At 54.7% G+C, this 19467-nt stretch overlaps 1 protein-coding gene across 2 annotated transcripts in view; it reads left to right on the top strand.

Moving 5' to 3' along the window:
- Positions 1-6127: 6127 nt before the first annotated feature.
- Positions 6128-19467, top strand: part of TNR (tenascin R) — a 79488-nt gene continuing 66148 nt past the window's right edge. For both annotated transcript variants that reach the window (XM_085586657.1, XM_021546032.4), the window contains exon 1: positions 6128-6345. The gene's annotated coding sequence lies outside the window, so the exon portion shown is untranslated. The remainder of the gene's footprint in view (positions 6346-19467) is intronic.

The raw sequence follows: 19467 nt of genomic DNA, 5'->3' as shown, positions 1-19467 counted from the left end.
TGTCCCTGCTTGGCTGCACCAAAGGAGGGATTGTGCCCACAGCACACAATGCTTCTTTGCAGTAAGAAACCAGGATTGAAAATCCTTGCATTTAGCCAGGATTTTGTGTATCCATTTCCCTCATGGCTCTTTTCAAAGCTCTTTGTCTGCCTGGGGGCCTGCAGAGCCTCTTCTGATGGGATGCAAAGCCACGGGTTTCAATGGCATGGGGGTGGGGTCAGCACTGCTTCTGGGAGGCAGGAATTTGGGTGAAAGGAAGGTTTCAAGGAGCTTCAGCACCACTTGTTTTGAGCCCACAGAGGCTGTTTGCCTCTTGCCTTGGCTCTTAAGGGCTGTTTGTTCTGCTGATAGAGATGGTCTGCATGGCACTGCTGATGGGTGAGAAAGCAAAGGCTCATCACAGGGATGATGCTTTAATGGTGATGAAGTGTTACTGTGACCCTGGACAGGCAAAGAGGGACAAAAGCCAGACTTGGAGCTGCCTGCCCAGGGGCTCCAGGAATTTCTGAGCATCTAAGGCCTTGCTGCTGCACCTTCTGCTGTGGGCAGTGGGACAGAGGAGAAGAAAACAGTAAAGACAAGGTCCCAAAGCACCCAGAGAGTTTTAGAAAGCTGAGAACTGTGCCTTGCCTACTCTACATGTGTCTGGGCTCAGATAAACCCTCTTTTTGCCTTGGCTCTGAGAGCAGGGGGAGATTTTCAGCTTGATTTGCACGGAAGAACCTCAGGATATCAAAGGAAGAAGATGCTCTATCCAATGTTTGCTCTCAGTCCCTGCCTGCCCAAATTCCTTCCCTGCTCCTGCCTGCAGCCTGTCCTCTGGTGAGCCAAGAAAGCTGCTGGTGGCTTCCCCAGTTCTCAGCATGTTCTGAGGCTGGGGGGGACAGCACATGGCAGAGCCCCCTGCCATCAGGGGCAATCTGCTGCCCCACAGCCCTGCCAGCCTGGCCACGGCTCCCACTGGCTCCAAGAGGGACCCTGAGAAGGACGAGCCCCTGCAGGGTGCCACCAGCCATCCCAAACTGAACAGAGAGGTATTTGGGAATGTTCAGGGCAACAGGGCTGGGAGCACAAGCTCTGTGAGGAGCCTTTGAAGGAACTGGGGTTGTTTAGCCTGGAGGTGACCTTATTGCTCTCCACAACTTCCTGAAGGGAGGTTGCAGACAGGTGGGGGTCGATCTCTTCCACTGGGCAGCAACTGGCAGAACAAGAGGACACAGTCTCAAGCTACGTCAGGGAAGGTTTAGATTGGATATTAGGAAAAAAAAATTTCATCAAAAGAATAATAAAGTACTGGAATTGTCTTCCCAGGGATGTGGTAGAATCACCATCTCTGGATGTGTTTAAAAAAAGACTGGACTTGGCACTTGGTGCTATAGTTTAGTTGTGGTGTTAGGGCATAGGTGGGACTTGATGATCTTAGAGGTCTCTTCCAACCTCACTATTTTGTGACTCTGTGATTCTATCTGAGCACAGGCTGGCAACAAAGTGACTGATGAATGCAGGGAGACACAGCTGATGCTGGGGAGGAGCAGAGAAATTGCTGCCAGCAGCAGCCTGAAACCCCAGGATGGGGCAGGGCTTTGCACCCACTTACCCCAGAAGCTGGTTACTACTGCTAGTAACCAACCCCATGGGTGTCTGTCTTCTCCTGGGCATGCTCAAGGAGGGGCTGAAGACAGAGAAAGGTGGATAAGATCAACACTTAATGCCAGGAGCTGCCACATCCTTGTGCCCCTCAAGGATCAGCGTGTCTCTATGCTCTGAGCCATCAGAGCTATGTCTGTCCTCAACATGCAAAATGGAAGAATCCAGAATCCATCTGGTTTCTTGTGTGCTCCTGGTGATCCCCAAGCACAGGTCTATTGGATGTTTTCTGAAAAGCCCCCACTCCTGATGGGTATTACACATACAGGCATGTTGGCTTAACACACCTGCTGCAGCAGTTGGGCCTCACATCAATGCTGTTCTATAATACTGATATTTATTCACACATAAAACATGAGAAACTGCTTGGCCATTACAAGACAAACCTCCCCTGGCTTCACAGCAGAGGTGTTTGCTTCTCCCCAGCAAGGTGAAAGATGGACACAGAGGCTGTGTGCAGCACATCACCCACCTGAGCTTGCTTGCATCTCCCACCACTGGAGCATCTCAAGGTATTTCTCCTCCTTTGGAAACACAAACTGCACTGCAGGAGCTCTTTGCAGTGGCCTGGGGAGTGGCTTCCCCAGCCCATCCCGGGAGGATTGAAGCCCTGGTGGTATGGACTAATGCAGCACCTGAGCTGCCTTGCCATAAAGCTCACATCTGTTTTGTGGGACGGTTTTTTGGCTCTGTTGCCATTCTCCACACCCTTGCCAGCATTCACATTCTATGACAGCAGATAATCTGGAGGCTTTGATTGAAGGGTTTATTGCTCTCGTGACTGTAGTCAAACCTTTTTTAATATCACTTTGGTTTACTGTGTGCTGCTCTCTCTTATTATAGACACACAGCCCCTGTGTATTCTGCAAGTTCCTGCTGTCAGCCCCCCCATGGCCCCTTATTCTCAGCATCCTGCCAGGGCCCTGAGCACCCCATCCATGGCTTCAAGTATCTCCCCAGAACTCCCCAGGTCTCCAAACTTCCACTCTAGAAACTCAAGAATCCACCCAGAGCCCTAAGAACTTCCCCCTGCCATGGCCCAAGTGATCCCTCCGTGGTGCTGAACATCTACCCGAGGTCCCCAAATATCTCCCCAGCCTCTCCACAGCCTTGAGCATCCCCCCATGGGGTTCAAAGGGGCTGCTGTGCCTGGGATGCTCCTCCCCTGCGGGCTGGAGACCTCTCCAGGACTGTTCAGCCTTCCCGGCTCTGTGTGAGGGGAAGGCGGTGCCTGTCCTTGTCTATAATTGAAATAGATGGAATCAGGACGGATCAACATCGAATTCCTCGCCTGGGTGAGTGGAGACATATGTTTAATTTTCTGGTAATTCGGGCTGGGAGCCGCGCGTGGCTCCTCGGCTCTGCTCCGCACGCGCGGCTCTGCACAAGAGCTGCTCCCGGGGGCTGCAGGCTCCAGCGTCCCTGAGAGAAGGGGGAAAAGCCTCCTCCCGAACTTTTCCTGCAGAATTCCCATTGCCACACACCTCCAGGGAAATAGCAAGGATGCTCAAGGCCCAGGGGAGTGGGTGAGCACTGGCTGCAGATCTGTTTCCACACAATTTTTTCTTGAGGGATGTACTGAGAGAGGAGCAGCAAGAGGGGAGGGATGGGAACAGAAGTGGCTCAGTGCTGGGTATCCCTCCAAGACTGCACAGGGAAGAGATCTTGGGGCTTTCAGGCCAGTCCAGAAGGTCTCATTCACTGGAGAGTGCTTTTCCTAATGCTGAAGTGATAGAAACCCTAAGGCTCAATCCCCACTGGGATCAGCCAGGCAGGCTTGTGAAACATGAGGGTGCTCTGGGGGTGATCGTGGCCCCGAGTCCCAAAATGAGCATGAGCAAAACAGAGAGAAAAGAGATTTGAAATTATCTCCCAAATAGTTTTTCTAAACTAATGTCTCTAGCTCTTCCCAGCACGGCCCCCAGGGACCCCTTCAGACCACCCATGCCTCATGCAAACCACATGCTCTTTCCTCCAGAGACTGCCCCTTGGAAAACTTCTTGTGTTGGCTACAAAACAAGCTGGTTTCCCATTTTGGGGTGTACCTTTCTCTGAAGTACATGTAAGAGCAAGGGATTTTGTCTATCTCTCCTCAGCAGCATTAAGGTTTTTCATTAAGGACCCTCAAACAGGAGTGACAGCTTTGGGCTCTGCTTGACCCTGCTTTTCCCTTGCACCTGCACAGCAATTGCAGCACATGGGTTTTACAGCCAGGCACCCTGCTCTGAGGGACCTGAGTGAGAAACTCCTTAGTGTGTGGTCACACTCAAAACACAGGAGTTCTGGGGACATTGCCCTTGACTTTGACTTGCAGGCTCATTGTTGGGCAGGAGGCTGAAGGAGGGCAGTGACTCCTTGAGCTGGAGAAAGCCAGGAGGGCCTGATCAGCTATTTCAGTCTTGCTTACATATGGCTTCTTGGGCTTTTTTCCATCAGGGTCCAAGGAATGTCATTTTGGTCATGCTGGTACATCTGTAATGCCAAAGCTGGAATACCTCATTTCCAGCTCAGGCTTTTGCATGATAGTGATGCCTGAGGGTTTAGATGTTGTATTTTTAGAGTCTGTGCTGCTTTAATGTGTAGTTCTCAACTTCATATGAGGGGATGGTGAGCTCTCTTCACAGAGCAGGGAGACAAAACAATTCATTCTCTAGCTTGGAACCAAGGACAAATGATCCAAATCTCAGCCCAAGAGCACAAACAATGTGGGCTGAAGAAAGAAAAACAAGCAGGATGGGACTGCATGGGCTAAAGCTGGAATTGGACAATGAACTCAAATGTGCAAGTAGAGCAGAACTTGTAAAAGTGAGAGACCTCATGAGCACTCATGCATTTTGTGACCATTTTGGTTCATCTTGGGTGTAGCCCTGGCTGGGTTCTTGTGCTGCCCAACGTGGATCCATTGAGGCTTTTTAATAAATCCCTAATTTATTCTTTAACTCTGCCCAGCCTCTGTCCTAGCTCAGCCTTCACAAGGCATCAATAGTCTGCACAGCTGCCTCCCTCCTCACTGGTGGCACTCATGGCATAGGTCAGCCAGGTTTAGTTATCTCTGGTGTCTGAGACCATCCAAAGGTCCCTGCTGGCCTCCTCAGCGAGGTGGGTTTCTCTCTGTAGGATGTCTCTGGGAAGGTACAGGGCTCCATACACATGTAAGTGTGCAGAGCTGAACAGCTCATCACTTACCTACAGAGCTGAACAGCTCATCACTCTTAATGGCCTTTATACTTCTCATTGAGCTTCCATTCTATGGAGGTAGGAGGTAAATTAGGCAATTTACCCAAAGCAGTGTGGGGAAATTGGGACATGAAATCGTATCTGAGGAGTCATGGACCATTTAGGACCACCTTGTTCCTGTGACTAAAAAAAGTCTGTTTTAACATGCCAGGACAGGGGTCTCTAACCTGAGGAAGTAGCTTGCCAAGAAACCTATCCAAGTTTTGTGCAGAATCAGGTGGAATTGCTCTTCTCAACTTCAGTTCACCAGCTCAGCTGTGAAAAAATACTTTCTACTGTCAACAGCGCTACTCGTTGTTGAGCAAAAAGCTTTTGGAGGCTCATTACTTTCAATAGTCAGGTAGATTATGATGTTAAAAGGAATTAGAGTGATCCAAATATGCTGTGGCTACCTGCTCCCTCCTCCCCAGGCAGCTCTGTTCACCTGTCCTGTCACGTACAACTGATACCCCAACCTCCCAGCTGAGTAACAACATTCTCCCACAAATGTTAATTAAAATTTGGGGGACCAGGGAGTGTCAGAACCCAGAGTTTTGGGTACTATGCACACATGTTCTGTGGCATTACAGAATTCCAGAATGGTTTGGGTCGGAAGGGACTTTAAAGACCATCTTTTTCCACCCCCACAAGACAAGGTTGCTCCAAGCTCTATCCAACTTGGCTTTGAACATTCCAGGGATGGGGCAGCCACAGCCTCTCTGGGCAACCTGTGCCAGGGCCTCCCCACCCACACAGGGAAGAAGTTCTTCTTAATATCCCATCTAACCCTGCCCCTGGCAGTGGGAACCCATTCCCCCATCTCCTGTCACTCCATAGCCTTGTCCAAACTCCTCTCTTTGGAGCCCCTATAGTCACTGGAATGGGCTCTAAGTTCCCCCTGGAGCCTTCTCTTCCCTAGGCTGTCACAGCAGGGATATCCCAGCCCTCCGACCATTCCTGTGCCCACGCCGACCTGCATCCAGACCCCAGGAAGGCTGAGGTCAAACTCAGTGGGCTCTCATTCTTTTTGCATCCCATTTCCCCCCCTTTCCTCCCGCTCCTTTGTCGCTCCCGCTGTTCCCCGCTGCTCGGGAGCGCTCCCGGCGCGGCGGGGGCGGGTGCCCGCGGGCGGTGGGAGGCGATGCCGCTGCGGCGGCGGTGCCGCCCGGGCGTGCGGTGGGATCTTCCCCCGCCCCTGCCCGCTAGGCGGCTGCGTGCGGAGAGCCCGGAGCGGGGAGCGGAGAGCAGGGGAGAGCAAGGGAAAAGAACGGGGGGCGGGGGGGGGGGGGAAGGAAGCTGCTGAAATTTAAGGAGGGGACGGAGCGGCAGCGAGGCAGTCCCGGGGTCGCTCCTCCCGGCCGCAGCAGCCAGAGGGGCTGCCGGTGCCAGGAAGGGCGCCAGGCCGAGCCCGGGCACCCGCGGAGCGGGGCCGCCCCCCGCGCATCCCGGCGGCAGCAGGAGGAGCCGGCCCGGCCCGGCCCGGTGAGTGTCCTCAGCACCGCGGACAGCTCCGCGCTCCGCGCCCGGCTCCGCGTGCGCCGCTCCGGCTCCGCGCTCCGCGCCCGGCTCCGCGCTCCGGGCTGCGCAGGCTGCGCTCCGTGTCTGGGCTCTGAGCTCCGTGTTACAGCTCTGCGCTCCGTGTCTGGGCTCTGAGCTCCGTGTTACAGCTCTGAGCTCCGTGTCTGGGCTCTGAGCTCCGTGTCTCGGCTCTGAGCTCCGTGTTACAGCTCTGAGCTCCGTGTCTCGGCTCTGAGCTCCGTGTTACAGCTCTGAGCTCCGTGTCACAGCTCTGAGCTCCGTGTCTCGGCTCTGAGCTCCGTGTCTCGGCTCTGAGCTCCGTGTCTCGGCTCTGAGCTCCGTGTTACAGCTCTGAGCTCCGTGTTTCGGCTCTGAGCTCCGTGTCTGGGCTCTGAGCTCCGTGTTTCGGCTCTGAGCTCCGTGTTACAGCTCTGAGCTCCCTGTCTGGGCTCTGAGCTCCGTGTCTCGGCTCTGCGCTCCGTGTTACAGCTCTGAGCTCCGTGTCTCGGCTCTGAGCTCCGTGTCTCGGCTCTGAGCTCCGTGTCACATCTCTGAGCTCCGTGTTACAGCTCCGAGTCTCGGCTCTGAGCTCCGCGCTCCGCGGGCACAGCTCTCCGCGCTCCGATGCCCCGCGCATCCCAGCCCTGTGCCCTTTTCACTGTGTCCCTGCTCTGTGTCCCTGCTCTGTGTCTTTGCTCTGTGTCCCTGCTCTGTGTCCCTGCTCTGTGTCCCTGCTCTGTGTCCCTGCTCTGTGTCCCTGCTCGGGGCAGGAGTTGAGGGCAGAGGGAAGCGGCGGTGGGCAGAGACCCACGATTCCCCGGCCCGGCCGCGGGCGGCTGTGCGAGAGGAAAGGGGATATATTGGTAGTTTTTGGGGGGTGGTAAAGGCTGCCTGCACTTTCTGCAAGTTCCTTTTGTGGCTGGTATGAGACTGAGGAAATTTGGCTCTGGGCACCTGCGTCATACGGAGACAGTTCTGGGGGGGAGGAGGCTGCTTGCTGCATCCTTGCGGGCAGCGCTGGGGGGCTCATTCACACCTCTCCCCGTCAAACCCGGGCTCCATCTCTCCTTCCCAGCCCGCTCCCTTCTTCTTGCCCACGACTCCCACTCCCCGCGGGGCCGCGGGGGCAGCAGCATCCCCAACTCCGGGAGCTGGGAACGAGCCTGAGCAGCCTCTCCCTCCCTCCGCCCGCGGCTGGATGCTGCCGGCGAACGCGAAGCCCACCCAGGCTCTGCTGAGCCTTAGCCCGGCTTTCTGCTTCAATTCACCAAAGTTTGACCAGGGTCTCGCCTCCTCTCCCGCCTGCTCATGCAGCAACGCTGCCGTTCTGTAGGAGAGCTGACCCCTGGAAGGGGCCATCGCAGGGCTTTGGGCTGAAAGATGCTCCCCGAGCCTGGGCACAGCTGCGACTTTTACAGCCAGGGAGCGGAGCTTGCTTGGCGAGGTCACCGCTGCCGGAGGGGTGGCGGAGCACCTGGAGGAAGGGACGCCGGGGGTGTGTCTGAGGAACGCATTAATTAGGCGTGCTTCATTAGCAGTTACCTGCTATGGCTTCCGCCAGAATCCATCTACCCGGAGAGGAGGAGAAGGCTAAGCCCAGTGCGGGGGATCCTTTCTGGAGCGGCTGGGGGCTCGCTGAGGCGCTGTGGAAGGAAGCATCGCTGTATTCTGCCTCTTTAAGCCCTCGCTGTGTATCGGCTGGGCAGCTGGGACCCCACATCTCCCGCGGCGGCACTGAGGCCTCAAGGAAGGGTCAGATTTGGGCATTGGTCTCTGCCGGCTGCATCCCTGTGGCTGCCCGCTGCATCGCACCCCCGTGTGTCTGCGGGCAGGGAAACTGAGGCCGGGGGAACGGGGCAAGAGGAGAAGGCTTGGCAGGCAGGCAGGAGAGTCAGCGGTGCAGCATGAGCTTGGCTGTTTCTTTGGTTCTCAGGTGCTCACGGCAATGAGCTGCAAATGCCCGGGTTTGTACGGGGAGGATGGGTGGGAGAGAGGAGCGGGTCCTCCCCCCCACCAGGCACTGAGCAGCGAGGGGCGCTGAGTGCTCGGGAGCTGCGGCTTTTTCTGCCCCAGCAGGGCAGGGTGGGCCCCGGGGTCCTGCGCATCCATTTGTAGCACCGTGGTACCAGCCCTGGGGAAACCCTGCTGGGGCTCCCGCTGCTGGTGCTAGCGAGGGGCTGGCTGTAAGGCCTGGCTTACAGGGTGAACATCCAGCCAAGGATGAAGGGACAGTTTGAGGTTTCCTCTGGGCTCGGGGAGTGAGGTGGCTCTGCAGGCAGGGCAAGGCTGGGCTCCCATGTTTGTGAGGCTGATTGTGGGGAGCAGCCCCTGGAGAGCTCCCTGCCCTGCCCTGCACCCCTAAGCTGCTCACGGGGACTCGTCAGGTGGATTTGAGCATCGGCAAGGTGAAGCTGCGGGGACAGTTTGTCACTCATGGATCTCTCGCTGTTCTCCTGATGGTGGTGCTCCAGGCTCCCCAATCCCCCGAAAGCAGCTCGAGAACTGTACTGAGAAGTGGAAACCAATCCTGTGGGAGCCCTTCCCCGGCACCGCTGCAGCTCTGACTGCTTCACCCACAGCTCCTGGGGGGTACCAGGCACCCACACCTGCTGGGCTGGGGTGGGCTGGGGGCTGCAGCTCCTGCCCTGGCACAGGGTGTCTGCGGGGTTCCCAGCCCCCTCCTTGCTACTGTTCATCTCACCAGAGCCCTCAGCAAATGCAATAAAACCCAAGAAAAACGCTAATTAACAAGTACAAGCATGGAGGGTGTAAAGTAGATGTTTAACCTTATTATATAAACAAACATAAAGGAGACATAAATTAGGCAGGGGAAGAAGTCGATTCATCGATGGAACTGCCCAGGCAGAAGAGATAAAGGCAGCAGGAGGCTGCTGAGGGACGGGGACACGATGCAGCCGGCGCCTGTAATCCTCTCGCCTGTTAATTGCGCCTGTAATGAGAAGCGAAATGTCAATGGTGTTAGATGCTGCTTCCATCCCTAAGGTGGTCCCAGCCAGGGCAGCAGCATCCTAGAGCCAGGTAAAAATCCCAGAGAGGGTAAAATCTGGGACTGCTTGGATGCTCCCAGTGTGCCAGCCCAGTTTGCTGGCTGGAGTTCCTGGGAGTTGGCAATTCAGTGGCAGAAAGTGCTGGAAGCTCTGCAGGACCTGACAGCACGGCTGCGTCCTGCTCTTCCCTCACCCACCCCACTGCACAAGAAATACAATAAGGAAATCAGAAGGGATGGGGATAGGAAATGGAAAAAAAAATAGAAAATACAGGGCAGGTTCAGCAGGTGCCATTTGTCTGTCTCTTGTTCTGGAAGGGGTTTTCCCCTCATCATTCTCATAGCCCACAAGGCAGGTCCAGTCCCCCTTACCAATGTGCCTGGAATGAGTCCTAGGATGCCCAGCACCATTTCAGCTGACTTTTAGTTAAAGATTTTCAGCTGCCTCCACTCCCACAGCCCCAGGGGGAGGTGCTCCAGCTGAGTTCCATGGGCATGGAAAGGACATCTCCCCTCCATCATTCCTGCCATTGCCTAGCCAAAGGAATGTCAGGGAGGGAGCCCCTTCCCACTGGGAAACAAAGGATCATCATTCCTTGGCAAAATCTCAGCACCAAACATCCCATCCACAGGCTGAGACCCCCTCTCCTCCTGTGCCTTCCTACCTCCCCCAGCCTGTTGTCTTCATCTCAGAGCTTGATTTCATTTTCCCTTTATAATTGGCCATCACAATTTCTCCTGGCAGTTCCTTGAGGAAGCCCAGGTAATTGTTTGGTTCTTTCCCTCTCCCCTCATCTTTATTTTCCTTGATACTTTTAAATGTCAAAGCTTGGTATTTCCATAATTTCCATCCCCAGGGCAGGCACCTTGGCAAGGTGCAGGCAGCAAAGCCATCTCCTGGCTTCCACAGCTGCCTTCAGTAACACACAGAGCTTTTAACAAGCCACCATGGGGAGCTTGTCCTGCTGGCACATGAGCATCTGGGATGGCAAAGGTTGGGAAAAGAGGAGCAGGTGGGAATATCAGAGCTTGTGGGTGTCACATGTCCCATCTCCTCCTCCCCCCTCTGTGGGGTTTGGTGCTCTGTGGGTGGTGGGACAATGACAATCCCAGGGATGCTAAATTCTCCCCTCATGCTCCCTGGGGTGGCTGGGGTTTAAGAAAGGGTCTGAATTCACCATAAGAAGGACAGTAGAGGTTGGAAAGGGCAGCTGAGGTCCCTTTCCCTAGGCAGGCTGGTGAGCAGAAATCTTCATCCGAAGATTTTCCTTCTGAGCTGTTTGATTTTGTGGGCAGCTTGACCCAGGACGTGCTAGAGACCATCCCAGCACCAACCTCCCACCCCTCCCTGCCTCTCTCTCCCCCCCCACCCCCAGATTTGTTACTAAATAAACACTTCTGGGGAGGGATTTCTGCCTCCCCCCCTCTTTCCAGCAAGTCACCATGGGGAAGATGAGATTCGGAGCCTGTTCCCAGTCTGTGGTAGTGTGGATCACTGCTAGAGAAAATATCCAGGGGTGTTTAACTGGCACCTGGGTGCATGTGGGATGTTCGTTTGGCCCAGCCAGAACTCCTCTTCTGTTGGAGATCACAAATCCCACACACGCTGGGGAAATTAAATGCTTCTAGATACTACAAGTGTAGCAAAGTCCTTTGGTAATGGCTGTTCTCCTGAAGAAGGGTTTGGGAGAGGTGAGGGATTTGCTCTCCCCTTTTGCTCGCGAGAGCCATCACAAGAGGGAGAAGTGAATTCAGCTCTCCAGGGCAGCTCCCTCCTCTTTCCCCCACTCATTTGGGAAGAATGTCCCACTTGAGACCATGCAGGGCTGGAGGCTGGGGGTGCACTGGGGGGTGCCTGGCAGCAGAAGGGCTCCACTGGGTGCTGGCTCTGCTCTGAAGTGCAAATCTCCTCCCTGGTGGAAGGAAAAGGCCTGGCATCGTGGGACCTGTGGCAGGGTCCCCAGGGGAGGCTGCTCTGTTTGCATCAGCTGGAGCACATGGCTGGCTGCTGTAATTGCTCTTCCTTGGCCTGGCTGCTGGGATTTGAGAATTGATTGCCGAGTCAATACTGATGCATTTGTAAATCTGCCGGTGGATGGGGAGGAGGCCCTGGGGCATGGCTGCCCCGACCAAGCCAGCATGGGAGAGCTGGGCTGTGGCTCTCCATCTCCTGGCTAGCAGGGGAGGTGACCCCTGAGCCCTGCCCACCCCTGGCTGTGGGGGAGCAGGCTGGATGAGCTGCAGGAGGAGCAAAGCAGCTCCTGGGTCTCAGCCCCTCGTGGTCCCCACTGGGGGGATGGAGCTGGAGCTCCATGCCCAATGTCGTGTTCCTAGAGCTTCATCTCCAATGAGGAGATGTTTCCTAGTGAAGCCCTTGAACTGTTCCCCTGATGGGAAACAGTTTCCTTGCTTTTGGCAGATACCATGTTAGTCAGCAGAAATCACCAAAAGCGTGGATTCCTAAAGTGCGCTGTTTATTTTCCTGGGGTTTTTTGGGGTTTTTGTTTGTTTGTTTGTTTTTGTTTTTTGTTTTGTGGATGAGTCCTCTAATCCCCGTGGGGTTCTGTAGCCTCTCTCGGTTGGTCGCAGTCAGGAATAGGTCCTGTCGCTGGAGCACGCCCGTGTCCCTGCTGAATAACACGGGGACAAGCAGGGAGCTTCACCCGAGGCGATTTTGGCTGCTCCCACTGCAGACGGCTCAGCGTCCCTGCAGGGAGAGTGTGGCTCGTAATTAAAATGCAGATTGATTTCATTCGATCTGCCTGCTGTCCCTTGGGGATGCCAGGGACACATTTGTCGTGGGGGCTCAGTGTCCTGCCCGGCCCTGCCGGTCCCTCCCGTGCCCACAGCCCCTCACATCATGCGTGTCGCTCCTACTTGCAGACAGCTTAAAAGAAAATCCCTCTGCAAAGCATCAGCATTAAACTCGTCTTTAATTACACAGCTAATTTATTGTGTGGCACTAGCAACAATGTAAACCAGGCAAACGGCTGCGAGATAGCACGCCGAGAATTGCCTCATTTGGTAAATAATTTTAACTTAAGTAATTATTTCCTGCAAGGGGGAGGATGCTGGGAGCACCCTGGGGGCTTTTCTGGCCGCAGGAGGGATGAGCTGGTGGCGTAATTCCTCATTAATTACTCGGTGCTGTCGTGGCCTCCTCCCCACATCTGACACGCACCCATCACCCCAGGACAACCTGGGGGTCCCTGGGGGTGCTTTCAGTGCTGCCCATGGAAGCCACGGGCGGCACTGCTGGGCAGAGGTTTGTTTGGTTTCCTTTGGGTTGTTTCGATTTTTATTCTTTTCCTCTCCAATTGTAACCCATCTGCTTGTCATGTCACTAAGGCAGCATCCCCTTTTGCTGGCCTTGCTTAATGAGGACTAATTGACGAGGAGCAGGACTCTCCTGTGCTGGTGCCTGGCAGTGGCTGGGCCGGAGGTGTGCAGTGCTCCAGCATCCCTGGTACCTGCCTCTCGTGGCACTGCTGCCCGCACGCTGAAGTCCTCCAGTGATGTTTTTCCTCTCTCTCAGCCCCTAAATGATCAGGCTAGCTCAGAGATACGAGGCCTTGAGGGGAGGAACATCAGGAGATGGGCAAAGATCTCCAAAAGAGGCTCTCACCCCGATGTAGTTGTCCAGCTCTTTTTATTGCATGGTCCGAGGGAAGAGAGGGGCAAAAAGAGTGACCAGGAAGGGACATCCCCTGTTGGAACCCCAGCCTGGTTCAGGGGATCCTTGTGGTGGAAAAGTCTCTCCTCCAACCCGAGCTTCCAAAGAAAGGCTCAGCAGTCTCTGTTGTTCGGACTCAAGGCAGTTTATTGCAAGTTATCTAAAAGATTTTCTCCTTGGGCTGCTGTGGTTTGCTCAGAGCTCAGGCAGAGGCACACACACACCCTGACATCCTCTCTGACTCCCGACTGCTTCTTCTCTCCCCGCCAGGGCTGCTGCTGTCTTTTATATGGGACATTATGTGTGACATGGTTACAGTTTTTCCCCAATGCCTATTACCTATATTAAATGGTGATTTTCTATCTTTTATATGGTACATTACGTGTTACATGGTTACAGTTTTTCCCCAATGCCTATTACCTATATTAAATGGTGATTTTCTATCTTTTATATGGTACATTATGTGTTACATGTTTACAGTTTTTCCCAATGCTATATTATTAGCTCTATTAAATGGTGCTTTTCTACTCTAAACCAATCTGTGAGTGCCAACATCACCAAGAACATGGAGGTAAGGAAGGAGAAATAGGAGGAAGAGGACCGGCCTACATTCCTCCATCTTAAAACCTCTGAGCCCCATGTACAAAGTAAAAACCCCCTGTACAGGTGTCAAAACCCCCTTGTACAATACTAAAAACTTTTTCCCTCTACTTTGTGACTACTTCTACTATAATATATAATTTTTTGTGACTTCTTGTTCTTCCTGCAAGGTTGGTAAATCATTCCATGGCTCAAACCCAAAATCACAGCTGTTTCCAGGGTCTCAAATGCTTCCGACCGGGGCCTGGAACCTCCAAAAATGTCTGAGGGACATTTTGAGTTCCGACAATCGCCTTATCTAGGCTCTGGACAGAGAGGTCTCTTTTGGCTCTCTTCCAACCCTGTTGGGCAGGAAGGAGGGGTCCAGGTTTATCTGATCAGCGTCACAGGGGTCCTGGGAGATGGAGAAACATGTTCTGAGCACGCTGTAACTCCCCAGCTGCCTCGCTTTCTGTAGGAAGCACGTTCCGATGGAGCTGCCGCGTTTATGCTTTCTCCCCTTGTCCTCCTCTCCAGCTCATCCTGCTCGCCCTCCTCCCCTGGCTCCATCCCCGTCCCCCCCAGCCCTCCCCGGCTCTCCCTCGCTCCGGCCTTTTGTTTGCCGGGCTCCCTGAAAAGCGCCATTGAGGCCCTGGGCGCTGCTGTGGGGAGCCTCTCTCCGGCTGCCCTCGCAGATGGGCGCCGCGCTCAATCCTCGCCCTGTTCTCCGCCGGGGGGGACAATGAACTCGGGCGCCGCAGAGAGACGGAGAAAGAGCCGCTCTGTGCTCCGGGACACAGCCCCGTCCCCGGGGCCAAAAGAACTCCACTTGTGTTATTTATCGACTCCGGGGGCACGGGCTGTGAGTGGCATACAGATGTTGGCACAGCTGGCGCTGCCAGCCCCACGTGCCTGGCGCCGGTCCCACGGCACGGTCCCGTGTGGAGCAGGGGATGCTCTGCAGCGGCTGTGCCCCGGCAGCCCCCTCGGAGCTCGAAAAGCTCCTGCAGGGTGTTTTAAATAAAACCGAGGGCTATGGGCATCTCTGTGGCCAAGCCCCAAGGAGCCTCCAGCTGCCAGGATCCTGACCCTCCCCTGGCCTGGTACCCCAGTGATGCTCACACAGAGCTCAGCTTCTGCTCAGCAGCTCCGGAGTTTGCAGCAGGGAATGTCACTGTCGAGGCAGGACAGGAATGAGAAGACTCTGACTCAGAAGGCTGCTGAGAGTAAAACTCTCATTTATTCAAAATACACTGCTCTTTTATACGGAGCTTCACAAGGATCAAATCCATTGGTTCTAAAGTAAAAACAACCTACACCATTGGTGCAGAGTGCTTGACGCACCATGATAGAACTTAACTATAAACGATGTGAAAAACAAGAGAGATAAATAATTATTTACATTCTTTCCCAGCTCTTTCCCAGGCTTTTGCCTGGCTAGAAACTCTCAGTTTCTTTCTTTGACTGAATCTGAAACCCACAGGGAAGAGAAGTCTTTCTTCATTGGGTGTGTGCACACACAAAATGAAATGCCAGGTGATAGAAGCTGATTTTCTCCTCCTCCCTCCCCACACTAAGGCAGGCTCCCTGCCTCCCTCTCTCCCTCTCCTCACTCTCTGCTCTCCCACGAGTGAATTGGATTAGTCACCTTCTTAATTAACTGTGCTGGTGTGAGCTCTATTAGGTATTAAATGTTTGTCACAATCCAATTTAAAAAATCCATCCAGCAGGGCAGGGTTTGGGAGGCACTGGGTGGTTGCAGCTCTCACTCAGGCTCGGAGGTGTGAAGCTGAGTGGGACTGGGGGGGACTGGGGGTGTAACTCCACCCCCACCCCCCAATTCTGGGTACCCCAGATGCTTGTTTTGCCTTCAGGAAAGATCATCCCAGCCCTCTCAGCAAGGGATAGACACAAGGCTGGCACCCCAAGGAGAAGCAGAAGAGTCCCCACGGCAGCCCCAGGCCCCCCCGAGCCAGTGCTGGTTGAAAAGCAGGATGGAGCTGGGTGCCAATCCCTGCTGGAGCTGGGGCCCATGGGCTCTGGCTGGCAGCGGGGTGCCTGGCAGCACCAATGGGGCTGAGCTGGGCCAGCCCAGCCTTTTGGGGGATCAGGGCTGCCTGGATGATCCGTGCAGGCCGGGTGCTGGGGGGGAGATGGCACCAGCATCCTCAGCAGCAAAGGCAGCGTTCCTTTTGAATGAACAGCCACACTGGCAATGAATGAGCTTCAGCTTCTGCTGTAGAGCCAGCCCAGCTCCTGAGAATGGGCACAGCTCATCCTCCTGCAGCCCCAGCCCGGGCCAGGCCCCTCTCCAGGGCACGAGCCCCACGGGAGATGTCCCAGGCTCTGCAGCTCATGGTGTGTCTTCATCACTTCTCAGCTCTTTTATCTTTTCCTCTGTCTCCTAGACAGTTTCTAATCCATAACAAACTTTCACCTCTCATCTTAGTTCCCTTAATAGCCTCTGCAGGAGGACTTTATTAAAGCCTGGTGGAAACTCTGAATTCATTACAGCTCCTTATGCTCCATCACACATGCTTTGCTGGTTCCCTCGGGTCAGGGTTTGGTAGTTTATATGGGCCCTACAGAGCACTTGGGCTTGTTTCTTCCTAGCCCAGATTATTATTTATAATTTTTATGTCTCTGTTTATTATGTCTCATTAATTATTTATTATTATAATTGAATTTGTTTTCTCCCTGCACTAAATGGTGAGGCTTACTGGGCTGGGATGCTTCCCAGCAACACCCTGTATGTGTTTTGTCATAGGGGAGATGAACCACTGACTGGACAGGTGGGCAAAGCATCATTTTGCACAGCAAATTCTGTGTTGTTCAGCATTTTGGGTCTAAAAAAAGCCTCTTGAGTGAATCCTGTAGGTACCCAGGGGGTCTCAGCACGGGACACACACCTCATTCATGAAGCCCTGATGCATTCCAGGAGGGGAGACCACCACAGGGAGCACCACATTTGCAGCAGTGGCAAAATGTCTAATCCCTTTAAATTCCTCTTCATCGATTGTGGCTTTACAGCTAAATCCCTCACTGCAGAGACACAGCAGCTTCCCCACGGCCAGTGTATTATCAGCCTGGGGGGCTCCAGCAGCACAGCACGGCTGCACCTCGCTGCTGTCCCTTCCAGGGCTGCTGGCAGGGCCCCCACGTCCTTGATTTCCAGCCTGAAAGGGGAATGTTTGCCCAGGCCCAGCAGGAGGAGAGGGAAGCAGGGCTGATGGGATGGGGCACTTGCCTTGGGAAGCAGCTGGAAGGGGTTTGTCTTCCAGGGGGGCAGCGTGGAAGAGGCCAGGGGGATTTGCAGGTTCCTCATATAGCTTCTTCAGGTGTCACACCTCCCATCCAGTCCTGCCTCCACTCTGAGGCACATCCCTTCCCTGAGATGGAGGGCAGGGCTGGGGGTAGGGGGGGTTTGGAGGTTATTGATTCCCAGAGCGAAGAACGTGCTGCTCTGGAGGACTTCTTCTTTCCAGCAATCAATGGGAATGTGTTTATCAGGAAACCGTGTTTGACCCGGCCAAGTGTTGTACTGATGTAAACAAAGCTGGGGAGAAGGATGGGGGGAGAACAGATAAGGAGGGCTGGCAGAGGAGAGGCAGTGTGGAGATAAGGAGGTGTCCTGCCTTTCCCTGCTCAGGAGAGCAGGAGCAGGGGCACGGACCCACCCTGAGCTTTGTGTGGCCCCTGTTAGTGCTGGACAGGGCTGCCAGGTACTGGTGGGCAGCATCACTGCCTGCCTCAGTGCCATGCCTCCATCCAGGCAACTCCTCAGAGAGCAGCAAGTTGATTTCCTTAAATTAGCAAGAGTGCAGGCAGGGGAAGGAGCAGGGGGGCAGGTTTCCATAGAAATGGGAGCTGGCAGCAGAGGTGGCGAAGGCAGAACAGGCAGCGTGAGCCCTGGCAGGGTGATGCTCTGCCCTGCCCCTCACTCCAGAGAGAGGGCTTGCAGTTTCAGTGTATTAATTCAAGCAAAAATTAATCTGTTGGTGATGGAGGTGTTCTTACTCCTGATGCTTTGGTAAAGGATTTTCTCTTCTTCCTCCTTAGTATCATTTATGCCGTAAGAGCTTCAGGAATGACAAGAGGCGAATGCCCAGCCTCAAAATGTTGTGTTGGGAACGAAAGCAGGCAGTGGGTTTGGAAAAAAGAGCAGTTTCAAATGTCAGGGGAGTCAGTGTGATGAGGATGTGGTTAACAGAGGGCGGCCAGGCCGGCAGGTTAATGTGCCTACCCTTTGCAGAATGAACCAGGGGACATTTAATGACTCTAAAGAGCAAGGGCTGGGGTTTATGTCTGGTCTTAAAAAAGCCTGTTAAATCCCAGGCAATCTCATACCCCAGCTTCAGTCCTTGTATCCTCCTGCCTAGGAGCAGAGCTGCCTCTCAGCCCAGCCCTTGCATACCCCGTTCACATCCCAGTGCAGCTGCAGGAGAAACCCTGCTGAGGGATCCCATGGGGAAAAGCAGATTTCAGCCCCGTGAGCATCCCGCTGACAGCACGTGGGAGTGGGGAAGGTGCATGCTCCATCCAGCCGGGCCAGGAGCACTCCTCCCTGCCCAGGGCCGGGCAGAGCAGGGCAGAGATGGAGCTGGTGGTGCCACAGGAAGAAGGAAGCATTGTCCTGGCTTTGCACACAGCTGCAGGAGGGGTGCGTGTGCTGTGGCTGCACCCCACGCGTTGCTGCGCTGCTGGCAGCTGCCTCCTGCCCGCCTCCTCTGCAGCCTGCCTGTGTTGGGGGGGATTTCAGGAGCCCAGGCAGTGGCCCAGGGATGAGGATCCTTGCATTTGCAGCCCTGGCCCTGCCCTGGTGATGTGCTCTTCTCCCACATGCAGCAGGATTTGGGACAGGGTGATGATGCCACCGCCGTGTGCAGTCGGGGGCCAGCCCTGCTCCTATCCCACAGTGCTGATTTGAAGCCACCCAGCCCTGAGTGGACCCCCAGGTGTCCCCATCCTGGGAAGGACCCCACCCACACCCCAGCAGCAGAGAAGGGACCCCCCAAACCACACGCAGACAGTGCTGGCACACCCCCCACTCCTCTGCTGTGGCACACCCAGCCCGTGCCAGCCTGGCCCTGATGGCTCCAGGCCACCAGGCATGGCACTGGCAGCTTTTGTTTCCAAGCCTCCAGGAGTCTGGGTCCCACAGCAGCAGTGCAGGCAGACGTGTGGTTGAATTTTGGCTGCCACAGCCAGCCCGTGGGACAGTCCTGCACAAGCTGGAGGAGGCAGCAGGGAGCCCAGGCTGGCTCCTGGAGCTGGGCAGGCAGCACATCCCTGCTGGGCTCTGCTCTGCTCCTGCTTCTGCCAGCGAGGGGGCACTGGGGGACCTGCAGGGCTGGCCCAGAGGAGCTGCTGAGTTTCAGCTCAGCATGGGCTCCCCTCCTCCCAAAATAAGTGTATTTGGGGGGTGCCACGCCACAGAAAACAGCAGGCTTCACCATTTACCTGTTCAGTGCCAACACTGGGGTCATATTCAACAGGACTCCAGCAGACTTAAATCTCTGGAGTACAAATCGCCCCCAAGCTGGGGATGCTTTCTTGAAAATTATTTTCCCTTTCAAGTACTTTTTGCCCATGAATGTGTACACCTTTCTACCCAAACTGGGGAAAAAAAACTCTGTGTTTTTTTTTAGGGAAAGAGACTGGCTGCAGCCTCATCAGTTGCTCTGTGTACCTGGGCCCAGCAGCATCCTGCCCACAGCCATAAATCACCCTCCCAGAGGGAATCTGCCTTCCCAACCCCAGGCAATTAGTATTTGCCTCTCATCCCGATGTGCCAGGGTCTTTTATTCCCACTAATCTTTTATCCTCT

The sequence above is a fragment of the Lonchura striata genome, chromosome 8 (genome assembly GCF_050655825.1).
Source record: "Lonchura striata isolate lonStrDom1 chromosome 8, ASM5065582v1, whole genome shotgun sequence".
NCBI lineage: Eukaryota > Metazoa > Chordata > Aves > Passeriformes > Estrildidae > Lonchura > Lonchura striata.
This window is presented reverse-complemented; position numbering and strand designations above follow the sequence as displayed.